This window comes from Triturus cristatus, chromosome 5_1 (assembly GCF_964204655.1).
Source record: "Triturus cristatus chromosome 5_1, aTriCri1.1, whole genome shotgun sequence".
NCBI classification, from domain to species: domain Eukaryota; kingdom Metazoa; phylum Chordata; class Amphibia; order Caudata; family Salamandridae; genus Triturus; species Triturus cristatus.
This window is the reverse complement of record NC_140587.1, coordinates 144271510-144294127: the sequence shown is the minus strand read 5'-3', so window position 1 is coordinate 144294127 and position 22618 is coordinate 144271510.

Below are 22618 nucleotides of genomic sequence, written 5' to 3'. Positions count from 1 at the left end.
CGGCAAGGCAGGATTTGCACGCACACCAAACTAAGTTCACAAACTTCACGGTCTCTCTGATTCATGCACAGGCACATTTAACACATGCTGCCTGCTTCGGGTCCACTGGAATTATGCAGCAAAGGAGGACAAAATTATGTCGCAGTGTTGATTAAATAATGCAGCAAAAAAAAAAAAGGCTGCCGTGTAATGCAGTATATTTTCTGATACTTTGTTATTTTGACATTTTTACACATGCTAGCAGTCTCTGCAAATATTTTGCTACATAAAGTGTAATCGTTAATATTGTCTGGCACTTGTGCACAAATTGTGACTATACGTAGGTGCTGCATATTTCCAGGAGTTTTACGCTCCTATCTTTGGAGAAAGAGAAACAAAAACAGCGCAGACTGCTCCAAACAATGACCCAATTTACTAGGAATAGGCACATAAAAAGCATCCAGTGAAAAGCCCTCTGCTTGGATGCGATCCCAGAAACATTATCTGATTGCTGCCTTTCTGTGCGAGGTACCTTTCCGGTCGCGGATCAGCATTTAATCCGTTAAATGGAATATTCATGCTTACATTTGCATACCAATGAGCTGGTAAATCGCGTTGCTGCTAAAAATGTTTCCTCCACGTAACCGACTCTTATTGGTAAATTGCTGCTCATTTATCCTATTTTCTTTAGCATATCATCTTAATTCATGGGGTGACCTGCACAGGGTTTAAATGAATGATAGCACCTGCTGTCAGTTCAGGCTGCAGATGGGACTCACTTACCTGCTCTACCTTGTAGGGCCGCAGGTATGACATCAGCGAGCCGCCAGCGGATGGGCCAAGCAGGTGGTCGCGCATTTAAACAAGCGTTGACAATGCCCATGGTTCAGAGTTTTTTATTGTGAACATATTTTTGTACCAAGTATCACTGACACTTAAGCCTGGTACAGTGTGTGCAGCAGCAGTGCAAGCTTCTCTATCACAAGGATCGAGGCAAACATCCCTATCACACAGAGGTGTGTGCAGCAGCACTGCAAGCTTCTCTATCACAAGGATCGGGGCGAACATCCCTATCACACAGAGGTGTTAGGAGCAGCAGGACAAGGTGTGAACAGACAGACACTCTTTCTCACTCTCTTGAACTCTCTCTCTCTTCCAGCCCAGTGCATAGTGGACAGTTTGAGGTACAACAGTGAATGTTCCACCTCTTCACTGAACAGCCACAGACCGGGCAGCAACAATACAAGCATCCCACCCCAACAGAGTGGGCACAAATTCGATGCCAACCCTGGTGGATTGTTACCCTCCTTGGAGAAAAGGTGCAGCAAGTGGCGTAACGAAACTTGATGAAGCCCCCCTGCAAAGTACATGGAGGACTCCTGCCCCCCCACCCAGTCACGCGCTCTCAGGCCAGGGGCCCGACGCCCGTGCAAAGTGCCGGAGGGGCCCCCCTGGAGCTCGAGGCCATCCGCACCGCAGAGGCTGCGGGGGCTCATTAGGAGCCACAGGGTACAGCATGGCCCTCATGAAAAGCGGCCCAGTTTAATCGACATGAATAATTGCACATGATGTAAAACAGCACCGATGTGTACAAAATTTATTGTGTGCTATAATTATTGCCCAATACGAGTTTTGCGCCTAAAATGGGCCATAACATGTGGAATTTGGTGCTTACCATATCAACTTGTCTCAAATATTGGCAGGTTTAACAGGCTAAATGTATATGCAAGATGCAGTTTTAAATTTTTTTTGTGAAACAGTTTTTATTATCAACCAAATTGCATTGGTACACATCAGTATCAAAGCCGTATACAGGTTTCCAGTACATAAGTTTGTCATAGTTAATACCACATCACAGTGAACAAAAGTTACATAATTTCGCTGTTTTCGGTCAATGTCCAACCAACTAAGCTGTATAGCACAAGACAAAGGAAATATAAAGGGTCTTGAGTAAGGCCTGGCGGACATAACCCTCATTAGGTTGTCGGTGGGGAGGGCTCCACTACATCAGTTAGCAGAGACATCAAAGCTTGCCTCTCACGCTGCAATTCTATAGTAGGTGAGATGCAGATGTCCCCTCTATATTTATTCCACCTCCCCCATTTATGATCCCACTTCTTGGGGCAACCTCTTCCCTTGAACACAGCCTTCTCCGCGATCATTGCACTGTCCATATCTGCGGCCCAGTCGCGTAAAAGCCGGACTGTGTCTACCCCCCATTTCTGTGCGATGTTACGTTTCGCGGTGGCCCAACCCATCGAGGCCCATGACTTCTCTGCCTGGGAGAGGTCAGTAGCTTCCCATATGTTAAGTAGGCAGAATTGGGGATATGGCTGTAGGGGCTTATTGCATGTCTAAACCAGTTGCTGCGTGACTTTGACCCAGTAGTGTTGAATTTGTGGGCATTCCCATAATATGTGAAGGAAGGTGCCAGGTTGAGAACAACGCCGGAGACAGAGTGGGTCAGGTCTCCTAACCAGTTTGAACAGGAGTTTAGCGTCAAAATAGACTCGGTGGAGGATTTTCAGCTGGATGAGCCGCAGGCGCATGGGGATGGCTACTTCCCTGAGGGAGGCCAGCGCGTCTCGCCAGTCCTCATTATCAATACTTCCCACGTCTGTCTCCCAACCCGCACGCAATCTCTGCATAGGATCCAGCCGATTATTGACCAGTTTTTTATAAGTAAGGGAAATAGCCTTGTGATTCATGGGGTTTAGTATAAGTCGGTCCTCCAGGTGGGAAGAGTCAGGTAGAGGGAGCCCCTTTGGTATTGCAGCGGATACGGCGTGGCAGATCTGAAGGTACCAGAACGTCTCCGTGTGCGTCAATTGGTACTTTGTCTGGAGGTCAGCGAATGTGGCCAGCCTCCCCTTCACCCAAATGTCCCCCACCGTTGATATTCCGATTGTGTCCCATTTATCAAACCCTGGACATTTGCTAAGTCGACCCACTATGTCCGGTTCCCAGAGTGGAGTTGCTTTAGTCAAGCGATTATGCCAACCCAACATTCTTGTGACTCCATGCCAGACCTCGATCGTTCGTGCTGTTGGGCCTGTTAAGCAAAGCTTACAGGGATTGGTATATAAAGCCCGGTTATAGCCACCCTGTCCCATGAGCCAGTGATCCGTGCGAAAATTGGGGTCGTCATGCGGGCCAAAAACCCAGTGATTTATAGCTGTCAGTTGTGAGGCCTGATAATAAAGTCATAAGTCTGGTAACCCAATACCCCTGTCATACCATCCCATTGTGAGCTTGTTCATTGCAATACACGGTGGACGGTCCTCCCACAATAGTCCCCGCACGAAGCCATCTATCTGGGAGTAATAGGAATCTGGGATAGGGTTGGGAGTGTTCTGTAAGGCATAGAGAAAGCGCGTGAGCGCAAGCATCTTAAAAAGAGACGCGTGCCCGAGGAGAGTAAGTGGGAGAGAACGCCAGTGCTGGGCATCGGATTTGAGACGTTGGAATGGACCTAGTAGGTTCTGATCGAAGAAAAGGTTAACATCTGGGGTAACAAAGATACCCAGGTATCGAAAGCCCTGAGGCGCTACCGGGATCGCATAACCACGAGGACTGGAAGGGGGGTCACCCCACAATACATACATTTGAGATTTAGACCAGTTTATCTTGTAACCGGAATGTGAGTCAAATATTTGAAATATATGGAGTACCCGCCACAGAGAACGCGCTGGAGAGGTCAAATAAAGAAGAATGTCATCTGTGTATAGCGAGATGTGGTCTTCATGGTCCATTGTCCATTGAAGTCCCCGTATTTCTGGATCCCCCCCGACCCATACGGCCAGTGGCTCTAATACCAGAGTGGAGACAGCGGGCAGCCTTGTCGCGTGCCTCATCGGAGGGGAAAAGTGGCTGAGCGGTGATTGTTGACGGTGACATGCGCGGTAGTTTGTGTATACAGTAGCCAAATCCATTTAATAATTTTAGGTCCAAACCCCATGCGAGCTAACACGGCAAAGAGAAAATCCCATTCAATGCTGTCAAATGCCATGGTGGCATCTAATGACAATAAGATCGCCTCTTCCCTTATGGTGCTAAGTATACCCAGGGCCCGTTCACCCGTCGCAAATTCCGGGCATTGTTTCTTCCCGGCATAAATGTGGACTGGTCCGGATGAATCAGTTCAGTGATATAAGGAAGAAGTCGATTGGCCAGGAGTTTGGCCAGGATCTTAGCCTCGACGATAAGAAGGGAGATGGGACGGTATGATTTACAGTCTTCTTCCGGCTTATTCGGTTTATGGACAACCACTATAGCCGCAGTGTGGATGTCAGTCGGAAGTAAGCCAGACTCAAAACACTCCATGTACAGACTCAACAAGTGGGGAGCTAGTTTAGCGGCCAAGGGTTTAAAAAGCTCAATGGGAAGTCAATTAGGACCCATTGCTTTCCCGTAGTGGACGTCTTGTATGACCTTCTGAATCTCTGTCTCAGTAATGTCCACCTCCATGGCATCTCTATCTTGTGGGGAGAGACTCACCAAATTTGTAGTGGTGAGGAGATCGGCCGACCACGGGCCTGAGATGTCTCCAATATATTACAAACCTCCTCAAAGTGGGAGGCAAAGGTGTCGGCAATTTGTTGAGGGTCAGTGAGAAGTGCACCACCCGGTCCTGCAATTGCATGTACCCAACGTGCGGCCTGCTCCTTACGTTCCAGCCAAGCCAGGAGTTTACCTGTACGTTTACCTTGTTCATAGATCCTACGGCGAGTTTCGAGGGAGCGCGTCGTGGCTTCTTCTGAAAGAAGTTCCTTATAGTCCTGCCTCTTCATTTTTTAATTATGTTGGACAGCAGGATCAGGGGTGTGTGCGACAGTCCGTTCCAAGGCCAATATGTCCGCTTCCAATTCTACCATCCGCTTGGAGCACTCAGCCCTGTGTCCCACCATTAACGACAGAGCCCTGCCCTTGATAACAGCACCAAATGCGCCCCATAGTATCCCTGCCGAGGCAACGGAACCCACATTCTCAGCAAGAAGTAGTCCGTATCTTGAAGTTGTGCCTCCTTGATGTGTGGTATCTTTAGCGCCCATGGTTGTATAGTAAGGGTGGCGGGGCTACTAGCCCGTTGTATGCCAAAAGTTGTCATTATCGGAGAATGATCAGATATTCCGCATGCCAAACAGCTGGACCTAGTGAAAGCATGTACATCGTGTGCATGTGTGAACATGTAATCGGTTCAAGATTGACTACCGTGTGCCCCTGATTGGAACGTGAAGTGTGTACGTAGTGGGTTCAGCCACCTCCACACGTCCACAACGCCAAGGGCATTAGCGAACTCGCGAGCCCCGCGGCGGGTCATCTCGAGGTGGAAGACGGTCCCGAGATCCATCCATGATTAGATTAAGGTCACCCCCCTGTACCAACACTCCCAGGGGTAGCTCCAAAAGAAGAGTCCCTACGTCACGTAGTGTCAAGCGCTGTAACCCAGGGGGAGCATAGATGGATACTACATTAAGGACACGTCCCTCCCATGTGCCCGTGACAGCTGAGTATATATCCTGCGCGTCGGTCCATGTGTTGTGTATAATATATGGGCATCCTTTCCGGAGGAGGATCCCCGCCCCTCTGGAGCCCGAGGAGAAACCTGAGTGAACTACCATGCGATACCCCTTCCTATTCAGGGCCCCACATGAGTTTCCTACTAGGTGCGTCTCCTGGAGCATCACAATATCCAGCTCTTGCCATATGATGCATTTTAGGACAATATCCCTCTTAATCTTGTCCCCAAGGCCATTACCATTCAGTGTCAATAAGTTAAGAGTTATACAGGGTGCCATGTGAACACGTTGGCAGGAAAAGGGATCTCCTCGAGGGATCCCGCCGCTAAGCGACCCGTGGAGCCACACACCATAGTATGTAAGAATCTAGCTGGTGGACAGAAACAGCTGAAGTGGATTTGGCTTTTACAACTGTCTATGTGACCTGTAACTGCACCGGAGAACCAAACAGCACAATGCGCCGATACAAAAACAATTGAAACATGTAAAACAAACCCCAGGCCCCCCTCTCAGAGTGCACCCCCACCCTGCCTCCCTGCACAACGGGTCTGAAACCACCCGCCACCCCCAACTTGCAGAGTGCCTGTCGCCCACCCTCATCAACTTCGGGAACGTGAACAACCCCACTCCCTAAGACAACAATCCTAACTACTAGCCCCGGCCAAAAAGCCCCCCGGGCGGAATATCCGGGAATGAATCCCGGGTTATACAACGCAAAGCCAGAGCATATAAAGCAAACTTATAATGGCAACTAAGGGTTAGTTAGTAAAGAGTCAGTGCCATCAGTCAGTACTCGAAGAAACTGCAGCCAGAGTACAACCCCCATTCTCCAGCTGTTCAAGGGAGGCAAAAACTTAACAGACAGTCCCTATTACTTACACCATGTCTGTATTCGCCCCTTACCAACTGTACGCCAGCCGTCTTGCCAGTCCCAGGCGTCCTCCGGTCTCGTGAAGAACCACAGTTTGCCATCCGATTCCACCCGGAGCTTAGCAGGGAACAGCATTGCATATTTGATCTCTTGGGCACTGACAGCCCGCTTCACTTCCAAGAAGCTACGACGTTGCTTTTGGACCCTCAAAGTAAAGTCCGGGAAGAAGTAAATCCTACTGTTGTCGATTGACAGCGGGGGGCTGCCCGCGCAGTCTGGGGGATCATGTCGTGGTCGCGAAAGTTAAACACCCGGGCAAGAAGCGGTCTGGTAGAGCCCCCGCCTTCGGTCTACCTCCAGGTACACGGTGGGCTCGCTCAATGGAGAGGCACTTGGACAGGCCCCGCGGCTGAAGGCGTTGCAGTATCAGCTCCTCACCGAACAGGTCGGCTGCCTGCCCCTCCGCTCGCTCCGGAACGCCAAGAATCCGAACGTTGTTGTGCCGCACCCTGCCTTCATATTCGTCCATTTGTATGGTAAGGGCCTCCTGGGCAGTTCGCAGGGTTGGTCACCTGTTTCCCCAGAAGGGCCGTATCATTCACCGGGTCTTTAGTGGTGGTCTCAATTGTGCTCACCCGATCCGCAATTTTCCTCATGTCCTCCCTGATTAATGCGACCTCTACGGCGACTGTATCAATCCGGGTTTCGAGAGAGGTCCAGACGGTGGTGATGGCCGCTAAGATATCTTTGTTCGTTGGCTCGGTACTCTCACTCTGTGTTGCTACGGTACCTTGGCCCTCCTCCTGAGACTTATTCCACGCATATTTGTCTAGTTTAGCCTGCATGGCATTGCGCCTGCTGCGGCCCATCGCCCTGGCCGCCACGCCCAGGAGGGTGTGATGAGGGGGGACGGGGATGCACCAACTACTTGCCGCCGCCTGCTGTGGGACCTCCCACTTGGCTTGTCGGTTTTGGCAGAGGGCACCCAAACCCCCGAGCCAAATGAACACTAGCTAGCACCCCCCAGTGTCGAGGGCTATGTTCCTCTGTCAGAACCCAACAGCCGTAGACAGCTGGCCACCGACTGGATTGTCCACTTTCGGATGGCTCCAATGAGTCCCCTCTCAGGTCAGCCCCAGGACCAAACGTCGGCTGGAGCACCCTTCAGACTCTCCCCCACTGGGGTCGATAATGGCCGTCTGTTGAACCCCTCTCGGGAAATGATAATGGGCCCAAAGAACTGGGGATCCCACCAGCCACTCACTCAGAGGCCATTGAGGCTTCACCAGCAGCCAGTGGGATGTTGCTGCCCCCCCCCCCCGAGCTCCTAGTGCTCCCTGGAGGCCGTTGCTCGCTCTGCAGGACACCCATCCTCTCTCTGTGGACTCCTCATGGGAGCCGGATTAACGTCTGCCACGGCGGTTGCCCTCTGGTCTTTTATGGAAGAGGGAGGCAAGGAGGAGAAGACCGCTATCGGGTCAAGGGCCGCACGGAAGTCCGCACCAGTTCAGTGAGCCCCGATCAACTGTGGGCTATGGCGGCAATGCGAGGGATCAGCCGCCGCACGCACCAGATCTTTTCACCCCCCAGTCTGGCGTCCACCAACCTGCTAGGGCACAACACCAGATGTCCCATATGTGCGACGGCACCTGGGATGTCTGCGCCGCCAGCTCACCACTCTTGGGTCAGGTCGCGATCTAGGCCGCAGCCGCGGCATTGCGTGGAGCCCTTCCTCCGAGGAGTGACATTCTTCTCCAGTTCAGACACAGCGAGCGGGTCGCTCAAGGGCAGCAGCTTCACTTGGACTCCTCCGATTGCACCCAAACTTCACACGCTCCTCGGGCAGCAGTCACTAAACATAATTAGACCCCCTGGAAGGCGACTCGGCCAGGGCAGCTGTTTGAAAACGGATATTTTGGGAATGGCGCAGCGGAGCTTGGCTACCGCGTGACCATTCCCGTCGGCAGTTGGTCACGCCCCCCGAGATGAGTTTTGATCGCATCTAGGGTGTATGGGGGTGATAAAAAGTGCAAAACTCATAATTACCATCCACATCAGAAATTATCAGGCCACTCGTAATGAGGCCCTTGTCAACGATGTCCCTCTGTCACAGGTCAGGTTGGCCTGCAGTATGAGCAGTTCAAGCTTCCTTTCTTCACAGAACAGGTAGAGTGTGGCAGCAGTAGTACAAGCATCCTTTCTTCATAGAAAAGGTAGACCTGAGGTATCAGCAGTTCAAGCTTCCATCCTTCACAGAACAGGTAGAGCGTGGCAGCAGTAGTGCAAGCTTCTTTTCTTCACAGAACAGGTATGCCTGATATATCAGCAGTTCTAGCTTCCTTTCTTCACAGAACAGGTAGAGTGCCACAGCAACAACAGTGCAATCTTCCTTTCTTCACAGAACAGGCAGAGTTCTGCAGCAGCAGTGCAAGCTTCCTTTTTTCACAGAACAGGTAGAGCACGACACCAGTAGCAGTGCAAGCTTACTTTCTTCACAAAACATACAGAGTGTTGCAGCAGGAGTGCAAGCTTCCTTCCTTCACAGAACAGGTAGAGTGCTGCAGCAGCAGTGCAATCTTCCAGTCTTCACAGAACTGATAGAGCGTGGCAGCAGCAGTGCAACCTTCCTTTCTTCACAGAACAGGTAGGGCTGAGGTATCAGCAGTTCAATCTTCCTTTCTCCACAGAACAGATAAAGTGTTGCAGCAGTAGTGCAAGCTTCCTTTCTTCACAGAACAGGTAGAGCGTGACAGCAGTAGTGCAAGCTTCCTTTCTTTACAAAACAGGTAGAGCACCACAGCAGCAGCAGTGCAATCTTCCTTTAATCACAGTACAGGTAGAGTGCGGAAGCAGCAGCAGTGCAAGCTTCCTTTCAACACAGAATGGGTAGAGTGTGGCAGCAGCAATAGTGCAAGCTTCTTTCTTCACAGAACAGATAAAGTGTTGCAGCAAAAGAACAAGCTCCCGTTCTTCACAGAACAGGTAGAGCGTGGCAGCAGTAGTGCAAGCTTCCTTTCTTCACAGAACAGGTAAGCCTGAGGTATCAGCAGTTCAAGTTTGCTTCCTTCACAGAACAGGTAGAGAGTGGCAGCAATAGTGCAAGATTCCACCCCTGACACAACACATACAGCTCAGGAACTAGTGGCTTGTAGGTAACACACAGATGTGTGAAGCAGCTGCTCAATCCACACTGAGATGAGTGTGTTAGTGGATGAGTAAGTAAATAAGTGATTGTTGCTGTCACTGTTACTCATTTGTCATTCACTTTCTTTTCCTAACCCTCCAGTCACCACGATCTCCATACCTGCCTCTCAAACAACGTCCTTTAATGCATCTTCGGGTCTCACCTTTTTACATCGTTCTCTAAGATCCCTTTCTCTCTGCCACATCCTGTTCTTGCCAACCCCTCTTTCTACCATATACCCACACTCTCCAATCTCACTAAAGCTTTTCCTCATGCACCCTTCTAGCTCTTTCCCAAACTGCGACTTTCATTCTTTAGCGCTAGCACTTGTGAAAACAAAGCTACGCTCCACAGTCATCAACACCGACTACAGGCACTGATGATGATGACTGAAGAACAAATCTTGTGCAGGAACATAGATTGAAATGCACACATCGATTATTTCAAGATTAAATGTGACAGTTTCACAAATATTTGGTGGTGAAAAAGACGCCTAATTGACTTATGGGGTCATTTAAGCTGCTAGACTTTGTGTTGATTCTTTAGTTTCCAGTGCATTGATCAGTTACTTAACTTCAGAGTCTCCCCTTGCCAGCTCACACCACCTTCAAAACCAGCTGCATCATCTACTAAGCCCTCAAGACTGGCATCCATGCCTACTTGGATGACAAGCTCACCATCTCCAGTGGCTCACCTTTCAGGTGGAAGAAAAAGAATTGGAGTGGCGGCTTCTCCACTAAAGCGGAGGAGCGTAGCACCCAGTGGCGGCTGGTGACATTTGAAAGTGGTGAGTTGTAAATACTGCACTGTGGCGAGCGAGCGTAGCGAGCAAGCCCAAACCAACAACAAGGGTTTTTTTTTTTTTTTAAAGAGTGGGCAAATGGTGAATTTTCAAGCAAATTTGAGAAAGAGGTGGCTTGGCGAATACATCTCCGGGAGTAGCCAGACAAGTCTCTTTGCACTTGCACAGATACATCACTCTCCCTACATTCACATAGGCACACTACTCACCCTGCACTCAAAGACCCATTACTCACCCTTCCCTGACACATCACTAAGCCTGCATTCACCCATCCACATCACTCACCCTGGAATCACACAGGCACACTGCTCAACCTGCACTCACACAGGCATCACTCACCCTTCGCTGCACTGCACTCAAAGATGCACACTGTTTCGCTCTCCCTACACTCACAAAAGTAGACTACTCACCCTGCACTCAGAAGGGCACACCACTCATCCAGTGTATTCACACCACTCAACCCTCACTCATGAGGGCATACAGTTCATCCAGTGTGCTCATACAGCCACACAACTCACAATGCACTCACACAGACTCACTATTCACTGTTGGATGCAATCGATACACACCCAATAACAGATGGGATCGCCGTGGGGGAATCGGGGAGGCGGGAGGAGTTTAATTAAATAAAAATATTAAATTAAACTTTCTCAGCTTCTGGATGGGGATGGGTCCAAGTCTGACTCGCGACTCCCGCTATCCTGCGCCAATTCCGCCAGCTCTACTCGTCATCTGGAAAGGCAGCCTCCCTCCCTCCCCTCCGCTAATCCCAACGCTGCTATTGCAGCATTATGATTGGTGAGGCGCAGGGGAGAGCGCCCCAGCCGCGCCATTTTCTCCTGCATTGAGAAAAAGGGAGAGTGGGCAGTCGTGTTTGAGGGCAGGGGGGGAGTGGCTTACCCACTGTTGTGGGTACAGACTGTTTGGTCGGCTCCAGGGGCCGACCAAACAGTCAGTACCCACAACAGTGGGTTAGCCACTCCCCCCTGCCCTCGAGCATGACCGCCCGCCCCCAACCAGGCACTTCTGCTTTTCGCACTGCGAGAAAGCAGTGGGGCGATGCCCAAACGCCCCTATGGAGGAGCCTCTGCTGGTAGCACCACTGCTTTCATCAGTGTAAATAAAGGAAAAATAAAATGATAACTTGATATTACTATCATTTAATATTTCCTGCTGCGTCAGTTTTGCGAGCAAGGCGGGACTGCTCTGCTGTTAGAGGAGCAGGGGAGGAGTGGTGGGCACTCTGTAAGTGCACATTAATGTTTTTCCTGCTATCTTGATCTGGCCAAACATTCATGCGCACTTTGCATGTTCTCCAGCCAGGCTGCATTACTACCTGGGTGGAGACTACCTGTCTGAGAGCAGAACCACGGCACTCAGACCAATCACAACGCTGCATTGCAGCGTAGTGATTGGCTTAGGGGAGCCTAGGGGCTTCCTGTTCTGGCCAGAGTGGAGGGATGACGAGGTGAGATGCGGCAAGGAAGTAAGTATAATTTTATTTTTCTTTACCCCCTCCCTCCTACCTCCCCACTCCTGATACGTGCCAGCTGCTACTGAACAAGTAAAAAAAAAATAGAAAAAACAAGGCTAAAGGCCATCGTGGAGAAGTGTGGCTCAATGGTCAGAGCGGCAGATCTCGATGCAGAGCACTGGTCCGGGACCAGGGTTTAATTCCCGCCGCGGCAGGGTCTCGGGCTATAAATTCCTCGGACCGGATATTCTCGCCTCAGTGCCTATTCTAATCATGGGTCCCACGCTGCAACTCTGGGCAATAGCTTGCTTAATCTCCACAACGGCCCCAACAGCGCTGGGATGCCTGGCTTCACCATGGGGGTGCCCAGGAGTGGACACTTCACATGGAAAGCCAGGAAGGGTTCCTTCAGCGATATGAGTACAGCGCTGAGATACCCCCAGGGGTGATTCGGCGCTATATAAGTACATATACATTTACATTTACATTTACATCCTAATGTATGCTCTGTGGACCCTGATATCCCTTCAGACAGCCCCAACCCAGCTGACACCGCTGAACACTCACCTCTTCAAAGAACGCTGCGTCATGATGCAGTAACAGTCCACAAACCGGCTACCCTCTTGTCAGATGATGTCCTATTACTTACCGGTAATCTTCATTACTCCAGGTCCCGTAGTCCTCGACACCGTCATGGACAAGTGAGATGTAACTATCTCACTGACAGAAAAAAGAACGAAGGAATGCTGGACCTACCCTTCCCCCTGCCACTGGGAGTACATAAGGAGTATCGGTCCCAGCATTCCTCCTGAAATACCAAGCCCCAATGAAGGCCGGCAGATAGGGAGGGAGGGAGGGAAGTCATGACGGTGTCGAGGACTACGGGACCCGGAGTAATGAAGATTACCGGTAAGTAATAGGACATTACCCCCAGGTCCCTACGTCCTTGACACCGTCATGGACAAGTGAGAAATACCAAAACAAACACCGGCATTCATACCAGAAACACAACAAACCACCAGGACAGCAAACAAACCCAGAGATTTATTGGAAATAAATAAGAAAAAAACATCAGGAGCGAACAGAGCTCAACACCCCCAATGCAAAACCTCCATCATCCCCCAACAGATTGAGGAGCCGATAATGCCTGATGAAAGTATTAGAAGAGGCCCACGTGGCAGCTCTACAAATTTCAGAGAGAGGAACACCCCGAACCTCCGCCCAAGACGCAGCCACCCCTCTCGTAGAACGACCCTGAACCCCCAAAGGAGGAGGAGACCCAGACAGAGAGTAGGCCAAGGAAATGACTTGCTTCAGCCAACGTCCGATCGACACAGAAGAAGCCCTACCCCCAAGCGAAGCCGCCCCAAAGGAGACAAAAAGGGAGTCCGACTTGCGAAACACCGCCGTGCGGGCAAGATAAACGCGCAAAGCCCGGCACACATCCAACAAGGACCACTGGGGACCACCAGGAGAATCCAAAACAGAGCCCAGGGCAGGCAACACCAACTCCTGGCACCTGTGAAATTGCGAAGAAACCTTCGGCACAAAAGAAGAATCAAGGCGCAGCACTACCCCACCCTCCGTGAAGGACAGAAAAGGAGCACGCGCCATCAAGGCCCCCAACTCCCCAAGACGACGAGCAGAGGTGACAGCCACTAGAAAAACCACCTTGAGAGTGAGAAATTTCAAATCCACCTCATCCAAAGGCTCAAAAGCAGGATTGATCAAGACCCGAAGAACCAAAGGCAAATCCCACAGGGGAAAAGAAGGACGAGGCACAGGCCGAGAAATAGAAAAACTGCGGAGAAGACGAGAGACCAAGTCCTCAATATCCGAAAGATTCCCCCACGGGGAACGAAAAGCCCGAACAGCGGCCCACTGGGCACGCAGAGTAGACACAGCCAAACCCTTCTCGAAACCCTGCCACAAAAATTGAAGGACAACCTGCAAGGAACAGAACAAAGGGGAGACGCCCAATGCCGAACACCAACGACCAAAATTACCCCAATGCCGATCACAAGCCTTGAGGGTAGAAGGCCGCTGGGAACGCTGAAGAGCCACCGCTAAATGCCCGGGGAAACCACACCGTCTCCAACCCTGCCTCTCAACCTCCACACCGACAACCTCAACCGGAGAAGAGACAGGGACGGGGAAGACCGCAGAGGAGACGGAGACAGGGGAAGAAACCAGGGACCCTGCACCGCCAAAAGACGAACCGTCGGAAACCAGGACCTCCGAGGCCAAAACGGCAGGACCGCCACCACCTCCCAATCTTCCTGACACAGACGGGCCAGAAAACGGGGAACCAGAGCCAGAGGAGGAAAGGCATAGAGGAGACGCGACGGCCAAGTTGGCAACAGCGTATCCACCCCCCAGCACCCCTCCTGCAGAAACCGGGAGCAGACGCGAGGGAGCTGAGCATTGTGCCGGGAGGCAAAAAGGTCCAGAAAGGGACGCCTAAACCTCCCGCACACAAGCCGAAACACAACCGGGGTGAGAGACAACTCCAGAGAATCCGGAAAGCAACGACTCAGGACATCCGCCACACAGTTGTCCACTCCCCGAAGATGAACCGCCGTCAGAGACAGCAGATGGCCCTCCGCCCAACAAAACAGGGGGACTACCACCGCATTCAAAGAGGCCGAACGAATCCCCCCTTGATGATTGAGATAAGCCACCGTCACCATATTGTAGGACCACACCAACACGTTCCGATCGAGCAACAGACCCCGAAAACCCATCACAGCCCGGGACACCGCCGTGAGCTCCCTCCCGAAGGAAGACCGGCGGCTCTCCAGGAGGGACCAATGACCCTGAAGGGAGCGAGACCCCAAGGTCGTACCCCAACCCAAGGCGCTGGCATTCGTCATCAAGACCAGAGAAGGAGAAGACTGCAGGGGCAGACCCAGCGACAGATGACCCCTCACAGACCACCAAAGAAGAACCGGGAGGACCACCAGAGACACAGGAATCAGAACATCCAAGTCGCAGGACAGGGGATCCCAGAGAGACAGGAGGTACACCCAAAGGGGGCGCAGATGAAAACGCGCCCAGGCCACCGTAAAAACAGTCGCTGCCATCAGACCCATAAGACGCAACCAAAGGCGTACCGGAAAGGCACCCCCCACCCTGAAACGACGAGCAAGGGACACCAACGTCACAACCCGAGGCTCGGGAAGGAACACTCGGTTCAGATCCGAACGGAAGCGGGCCCCAATGAAAACCATGTCCTGAGATGGCGTCAGTTGACACTTGGGCAAGTTGAGCAGGAAACCATGGGCCCGCAACGCCGAGCACACCACCTCCCTGGCCTCCAGCAACAGGACCCGAGATGGTGCATGGATCAACCAGTCGTCCAAGTACGGGTACACCATCACCCCTTGGAGATGAAGCCACGCGACCAAAGGCGCCACCACCTTCGTAAACACCCTCGGCACCGACCGGAGACCGAACGGCAACACCATGAATTGATAATGACGCCCCAGAACACAAAACCGCAGAAACCTGCGGGACCGAGGATGGATCGGAACATGGTAATACGCATCCTGAAGATCCAGGGTACACATGAAGTGACCTGGCAGCACCAAAGGAATCACCCTTTGTAAAGTCTCCATGCGAAATGGAATCCTAGTCACCCACTTGTTCATAACCCGCAGATCTAAAACCAAGCGGAAACCTCCCGTATTTTTGGGAACCAGAAAGATCAGGGAATAAAAGCTCACCCCTCTCTCTGACGGGGGAACCTCCTGAATGGCACCCTTCCGAAGAAGGTCCAGAATCCCTTGAGAAAGATGAGACTGCTTCACACGACCCGAAGGCCAGGGAGTCGGCAGAACACCGGAGTCTGGAGGAGGAACCGAAAACTCCAGAGTATAACCCTGGCGAATGATCTCCAACACCCAGACATCGGAACAAGACTGAACCCAGGCAGCCAGGAAGAAGCGCAGCCGCCCTCCAACCAACAACCCGGGAACCACCGCCAAAGAGTCAGGAGCGCGGCTTGGCAGGCGGAGGGGAATTAGCCTTACGATCCCGACCACGGCCAGAAGCAAACCGACCCTGGTCTCTCACAAACTGTCTACGAGAGGCAGGACGAAAGAAAGATTTGGATTTAGAAGGGACAGGAGCAGAAGTAGAGACCTTAAAAGAAGAAGAATGCTTTTTCTCCTTAAATAGCTTGTGCAATTTGGCCTCCAATTCCCCCCCAAACAACATAGTACCCTGAAAAGGCAACCTCAACGCGCATGCTTTCTGCGCAGAGTCAGTTTTCCAGTCCTTAAGGACAAGACTGTGACGAGCAGCCACACAAGCCCCTCTGGACAGAGCAGAAGCACGTACAACGTCAAAGGAGACATCAGACAGCAGCTCCACCTGATGCTCGATCTGCTCAAGCAAACCCGAACAGCCCGTGGCATTGTCCATAGATTGATAGAGCGACTTCAGGTCAGACAGCAGGGACTGCGAAACATAAGTCCCATAGATGCCAGCCCGCAAGGCCAGGTGGTAACCAGAATACACCTTTCGGAGCGCAACATCCGCCTTCTTGTCAACAGGATCTTTCAGCACGGCGTCCTCAGCAAGGGAAGTGCGCCCCACCAAACTAGCCACAAAGGAGTCAATAGGAATAGAATCTGGAAGAGCAGAAGCCATATCCTGCAGAGGATAAAGCCGAGCCATGAATCGCGGAATCAAAATGCGATCAGGATCAGCCCACTCGCGCTTCAAAACATCTTTGATGAAGGGATGGACAGGAACATCGACTGTGGCAGCACACTGAAAGTGTCGCAACAAAGGTCCCCTAGAGGTACTAGGAGCGTCCTCGTCAGGGAACCCCATGTTCTCCTTGACATGCTTCAGAATACTGGGCAATGCGTCTTTGTCCACATACTTGCCCTTCAGTTCGCCGTCCCCCAACCATGCAGACTCATCGCCACTAGAGTCCGAAGAAACTGGAGCAGTGCACTTGCGACGGGACCCAACTTCACCCATCTCGGTCAAAGTCTCCCTGATCAAGCGCTTAATACGCGCATCACCACCAGCATCACGGCGCCTGGACCTGGCAGGGGAAGGAGACCTGGAAGCAGTAGAGGAAGATGAAGACATCTCCCGGTGATGACGTTTTCTAGAACGTTTCCCCATGGTAGAGCAATACACCAAACACAGCCAAAACGCAATAGCAGAAAACCGCTATGCGGTACTCACCCCATCGGCTCGTTTTAACGAGCCTCCCACAGCCGGGATCCACGAGGCGCCTGACTTCCGTCCCGACGTCCAAACCCGGAAGTCAGGCAGGACAAAACCCGGAAGGGGAAGGAGGCCGCAACCAATCCAGCCGCAGCACACTGACCGCGCCCCCTAGCAAGCCCGGCAGGCCAGGAGGGGCGGCCATCGGGCCATGAGAGAGCCAACGCGGTATTACACCGCCGCGCGGCTGAGGAATCCAATAGAAGCCCGCGCCCCCCCCCCCCAAGCCCGGCAGGGAGGGAGAGGCCTCCAACGAAGGGCCGTCGGTAGAAGGAAGGAACCAGCAGCCACCTCGTAAGTCCAGCAACAAGGCAGGAGCGCCCCCGCTCCTGCCACGTCCACACACTGTCAGGATGACGGAAAAAAGAACAGGAGGAATGCTGGGACCGGTACTCCTTATGTACTCCCAGTGGGAGGGGGAAGGGTAGGTCCAGCATTCCTGCGTTCTTTTTTCTGTCAGTGAGATAGTTACATCTCACTTGTCCATGACGGTGTCGAGGACGTAGGGACCTGGGGGTAATGAGTTGGTCTCTTGCTTGACCCTGTATAGCTCTCTGCTACCTTTCAGCTAGGTTTCCGCTAGGTAGACCCCACATACATACCTACAAAATAATGTACTGATCTGGAAACAATTTGTTACCATTTGAATAAAAATACACATTTTGGAGCGACCTAGGCCAAGCTTTTTCACCCAGTTTGACTAATATGATCTATTTCCACTTAACAGAATGTTTAAATATATGTACTTATTTTATTAGGGTTATTTATGTTTTGATTGTGTTCCTGATAATCTGCACTAGAAAAGTTGCTTCTTGGTAAGCCGCTTCAATGATGGCAGAGGACTCAGTTGAAGGCTTATTCTGATATCATTTTCTGTGACGTCAGATTCGAGGGGTCTCGCACATTCCCTTTCTGCCTGGGGCCCCAGAAATCCTAGAACTGTCCCCGTGTGTTAGTGGTGGAGAAAGATCCTGGTAGACGTTTGTAAACACCCGGCTGGATTGAACATTGAAGGGCATGTCAGGATGTAGCAGCAGAGCTGGCAGTTGAAGGCAGTCGAGAGTTTAAGAGCGAATTAAAGAATGCCCGTGGGGAGGCTGCACAGAGATGTGGCTCGGCAGCCGATCTTATGCAAACCTTTGTTATACAATGACACGTGTTTCTCTTGTGGAAACAATGTCTGTGTTCTCTCACTAAAAATATATAATTGCATTTTATACCTCCCTCGCCTTGAAGTTGGGAAGAAACTCTGCAAAAAGCCTCAGGCATACATGGCTAACGAAGCCAACCTGCCGCCTCTGACTGATTAGGAGCGACAGGCACATCTATTTTTACACTTTGCTGCAGCACAGCTCTGAAGTCACTGTCCCTAACCTGAGCCTCCAGGAAAAACTCAGGTTTAAAATGGAGGCCTTGTAAGATGGCTGCTCTGGTAATTGACGTCACAGATGACCAGGCTGGAAGAAGATGTGAATGGTGCCCCAGGGACTGACTGAGCTGCTGATTGGACAGCAAAGGAAGTCTCTAGACTCAACAGAGGACTGAAAATGGAATGCCCGAAAACTGTGAAAGCCTTTGAAGAAGGGTCTGTCAGCTGAGGCGACGGGGATTAGAACATTGGATGGTGTGGGGCTGAAGACTGTGGAGTGGCTCAGGGCCAATATGGCTGGTACAGGCCTGCGGCATCAACCTTCCAGAGTTTGGCTTTTCGTTTCTTTCTTTTTAATTTAGAACATTCTACCCTCAGTCCATGGAAAGCTTTTCTAGCCCTGCAGCCCTTTTGCCTCGGGTTAAACCCGTTGTTGAATGACCTTTCCCTTGCTATAGGCCCTCTATAGTCACCACAATGGGGTTAGCTGGGAAGTCTGGAATGAGGGGATGAACCAGGACCGCTGAGACGCCCAACACCTGGGGCGTAGCTTCACGGGGTGGTGTTTAGGGTGTTACACCCCCAAATACAAGTATTTTAAAGTAAATTGTTGGGTACAGGTGCTTTAAGTTGGGTATTGTGAGGTGTTTGTCTGATTTTACTTGGGAGTTTTGCATACACATACAGACAAAAACACACACACTTGTCTGTGTTAAAGGTCTTGAAATGGTTTATGTTACAAAATATTGCGTTTTAAGTACCCCTAGTAATCCATAGTGCTCTCCCTCTCTACTGCTCCTACAGTCCCCCTTCAAGCCCTGCTAACTAGCCTGTTTGTCGTAAAATCTGAAGCTCACCCCCCCTCTTACTGCCCAAGCCGCGCCCCTGCCCAACACGTGTGCAGTAGAGAAATGGAGGCTAGGTTTAACCTATCAATTCACCCTAGCCGAGTTGTGCTCTTATGCTGCAACACTGAAAATGGTTTCCCAATGCGAAATAAACGGACGTCGGTTGAGATCCGCGAGAGCCATCAACATCTTCTCTTGGCCAAGAAGAGGACAGGGACAGCTGCTGGTCAGAAACGTTTCCTGGAAGACGTGCAGCCTCCTTAAGGGCTTCACTGGAGAGGCTGGTCAGCGAATCGAAAGGACTCTTCTCAGTCTCCACTGACGTACACGTCCCTGGGTCACCTCCATGCAGTGACCAGGGAAAAGAAGCAATGTAGATTTAGCAAGTGCAACAAGTCATATATACCATCCCGGGCTCAGGAGTTTATATAAACATATTTATTTGTAAAGATAGTATTTCTATTGTACGTCGTAATAAGGCGGTACTTTAGATCATGGACAACACATGGTAAGCCAATGGTGGAGCAGAGGTAAACATGATTACTGATGAATGCGACGATCAACAGGAGAACATTACACATATTAAAGTGCAAAGATCTCTTTTTAAAAAACATAGCACATCATTGCAACTCCAGTTTCCAAGGTCGACAGCCAGTACTGCGCAACTCCTCCCCTAGTCCAGACTGAGGACCAGTTTGGCGCCAGAGTGACATCATGGCTTCAAGTGGATCGGGGACTCAGGGTACCAGGCCCCAGAGGCTTCATGGCGATGATATAAATTCCTGCACATTTACATTTTTTGTGGAGAAGTGTGGCTCACTGGTTAGAGGAGGCAGACCTGGAAGCAGAGGTCAGCCCGGGACCAGGGTTCAATTCCCGGCTCGGCTGGGTCTTGAGTCCATAAATGTCCATGGACTCGATAATTCTCGCTCCAGTGCATACTCGATTCATGGGTTCACACTCTGCGACCCTGGGCAATAGCTTGCTTAATCTCCACATGGGCCCCTCGCGGCGGGATGCCTGGCTTTCACCTTGCGGATTCCCTGCCGGTTTATCTCACAGGGGAATACCAGGACGGGTTCGTCCTGGGTTCCCTAAGCAAGCGCTTAGAGACCGCTTGGTGATTTGCGCTATATAAATTCCTGCACATGTCTGGTTACTGGACCCTGGGGAGGCGCTCACACACCCGCAGATCTTACCCCACGCTCCCACCTGCCTTGACTCTCACCAGAGGAGTAAACAGGAGAAAGACAAAGGGCCCTCAGCCCTTGTTTAATGGTGGTACTTGAACACAATCAGGTGCTTACTTACATAGACCTCCCTAGCTGGAGAGTCCTAAACCCAATCACCCTTAATGGCAGGGGGGGGCCGAGCCGAGGAGGAAGGAAGCAACCGTGGACGTCAGTAAGACTGCGACACTGATGTTAACATAACCGACGCATGGCCGCGCCCGGAGAAGACCTGTGCAAGCATGTAACATGCAAGTACACACGGCGCTCCACAACAGGCACATTAACCAGAAGTATTATCTGACCAGTTTGGACCTGCTGCATACACACCGTTTTCAGCAATCAGCGCCTTAACCCACTAAGCTACATTACTACCTGATATCCCTGCCCGGCAGATATCGCCATTAAGATCACTCAGAAATGAATGATACTGAGGAAATCTGTGGGTAATGCCAAGGCCCCAGGTTGAGATCTCTTGTGGCCACCTCAGCGTTTTATTCTCCCAATTACAAAATGGGGTTGACAAACATGATGTAAAAAACAGCACAAGTGTGTAGATGTCTTGTTACCCGTGTATAAACTTGCAGGTGCCGGTGTTATGTGTGAAATTGGATACTGGGAAGCGATATCTGACTTTTTTAGTGGCCAGAGTTTAATGCCCACATGAACCCCTGTGCTCTGTGAGGATTACCAGCCCCAGCCCCCCCCCCCCCCACACAGACACTCAGTGTGCCTGACGGTAAGTGCCCGTCCCGCCAGATAATTATACAGAGATCAGCTCTTGCTGTGATGGGCGACAGCCGCCCATGAGAAGCCGGGCGCGCGATCCTGCACGAGGGCAGACGGAGGCAAAGATGTACTAATGGCCGGCAGGGCCAGCTTGGGCGTTGGTGTCGCCTGATGCGACAATGTTTGTTAGCCCCCCCTAATGACCTCCTTCTCTACGCATTCCATCACTACCACCTTTGAACAGGGCCCCTCAAGTCTCCATAACCACTCTCTCCCTCAAGCATTTCTTTTGTTTTCAGGAGCATTCGGTACAGGTAAGAATGGTGGGCGGGGTGGGGTGGGGGAGTCGCCAGACGAGGATGAGACAAAGTTAAATAAGAGAACCACTTACCATGCGCTCGCCGCATCGCTGACTCGGAAAACACTGGCTCAAATTAAGCACTACGTGCGGGTGGTACAGACTGCAGGTGGTGCCGGTAAAATACCGGCTGGGTGACAACCCTAGGTCGGGGAAGCTTCATTGTACGAAAGAAGGGCAAAAAGACCTCGAATCACATAATCACGCTTACATATTCTCTACTCCTATGAAGCAACAGAGAAGGTGTCAAACTGTGGGTTACTGAGTTGAGTGGGTTTGGACATGTGCCCTTTTAAAATGAAAAAGAGTGTCAAATGCTGCTTTTGTCAAACATTTTACAACAATTTCTATTTAGAAAAATTACACTTTTCCTGTAATGGACATCCAATAATCTCTTCAGAAATGTATAGTTAAAACGTATAAAGTCTGCATCAAGGGTTGGACGAAGTACTCACCCTTCTGCGTGCTTGGCTGTCTGAGGATGGGATGACCCGTTCAAGTAGCAACGATGCCACCGTGCACTTAGATCTGTGGAGTTCACCAGTGCATTCTAGGACTGGTCCCAAAGGAGGAAAAACACTGAAGGTAGACACACTCTGCTTAAAGTCTTGCAAGTCTCCGAACCTTAGACTCTGATAGATGAAACCTTGCCTGTCTTAGAAAGATGTTGGATCAAGGATCCTAACTCTGCCATGAAAAGCCGGGGAGGTTGCTAGGAGGAAGCCTGAATCTTTAAGTTCAAAGAAGTTTTATTAGCAAAAGTAAAACTGCCAACATACAATATACAATTTTAAACTCTTGTCATTCCAATTGAAAAATGCAAAGACACAGTTATCTGAAATGGACTCATAAGAACAAGGAGACAATATTATAGGTCATACGAAGTGCGGGATTTCAAAGTTTGAAGAAGTGAATAGAGTAGAGAAAGAAAAGCCTAGAAATGTTAAGGAGAGTTAAGGGGGTTTTAGAAGGTTGCAACTGAAGAGATCGCTTGGCATTCATATCAAGA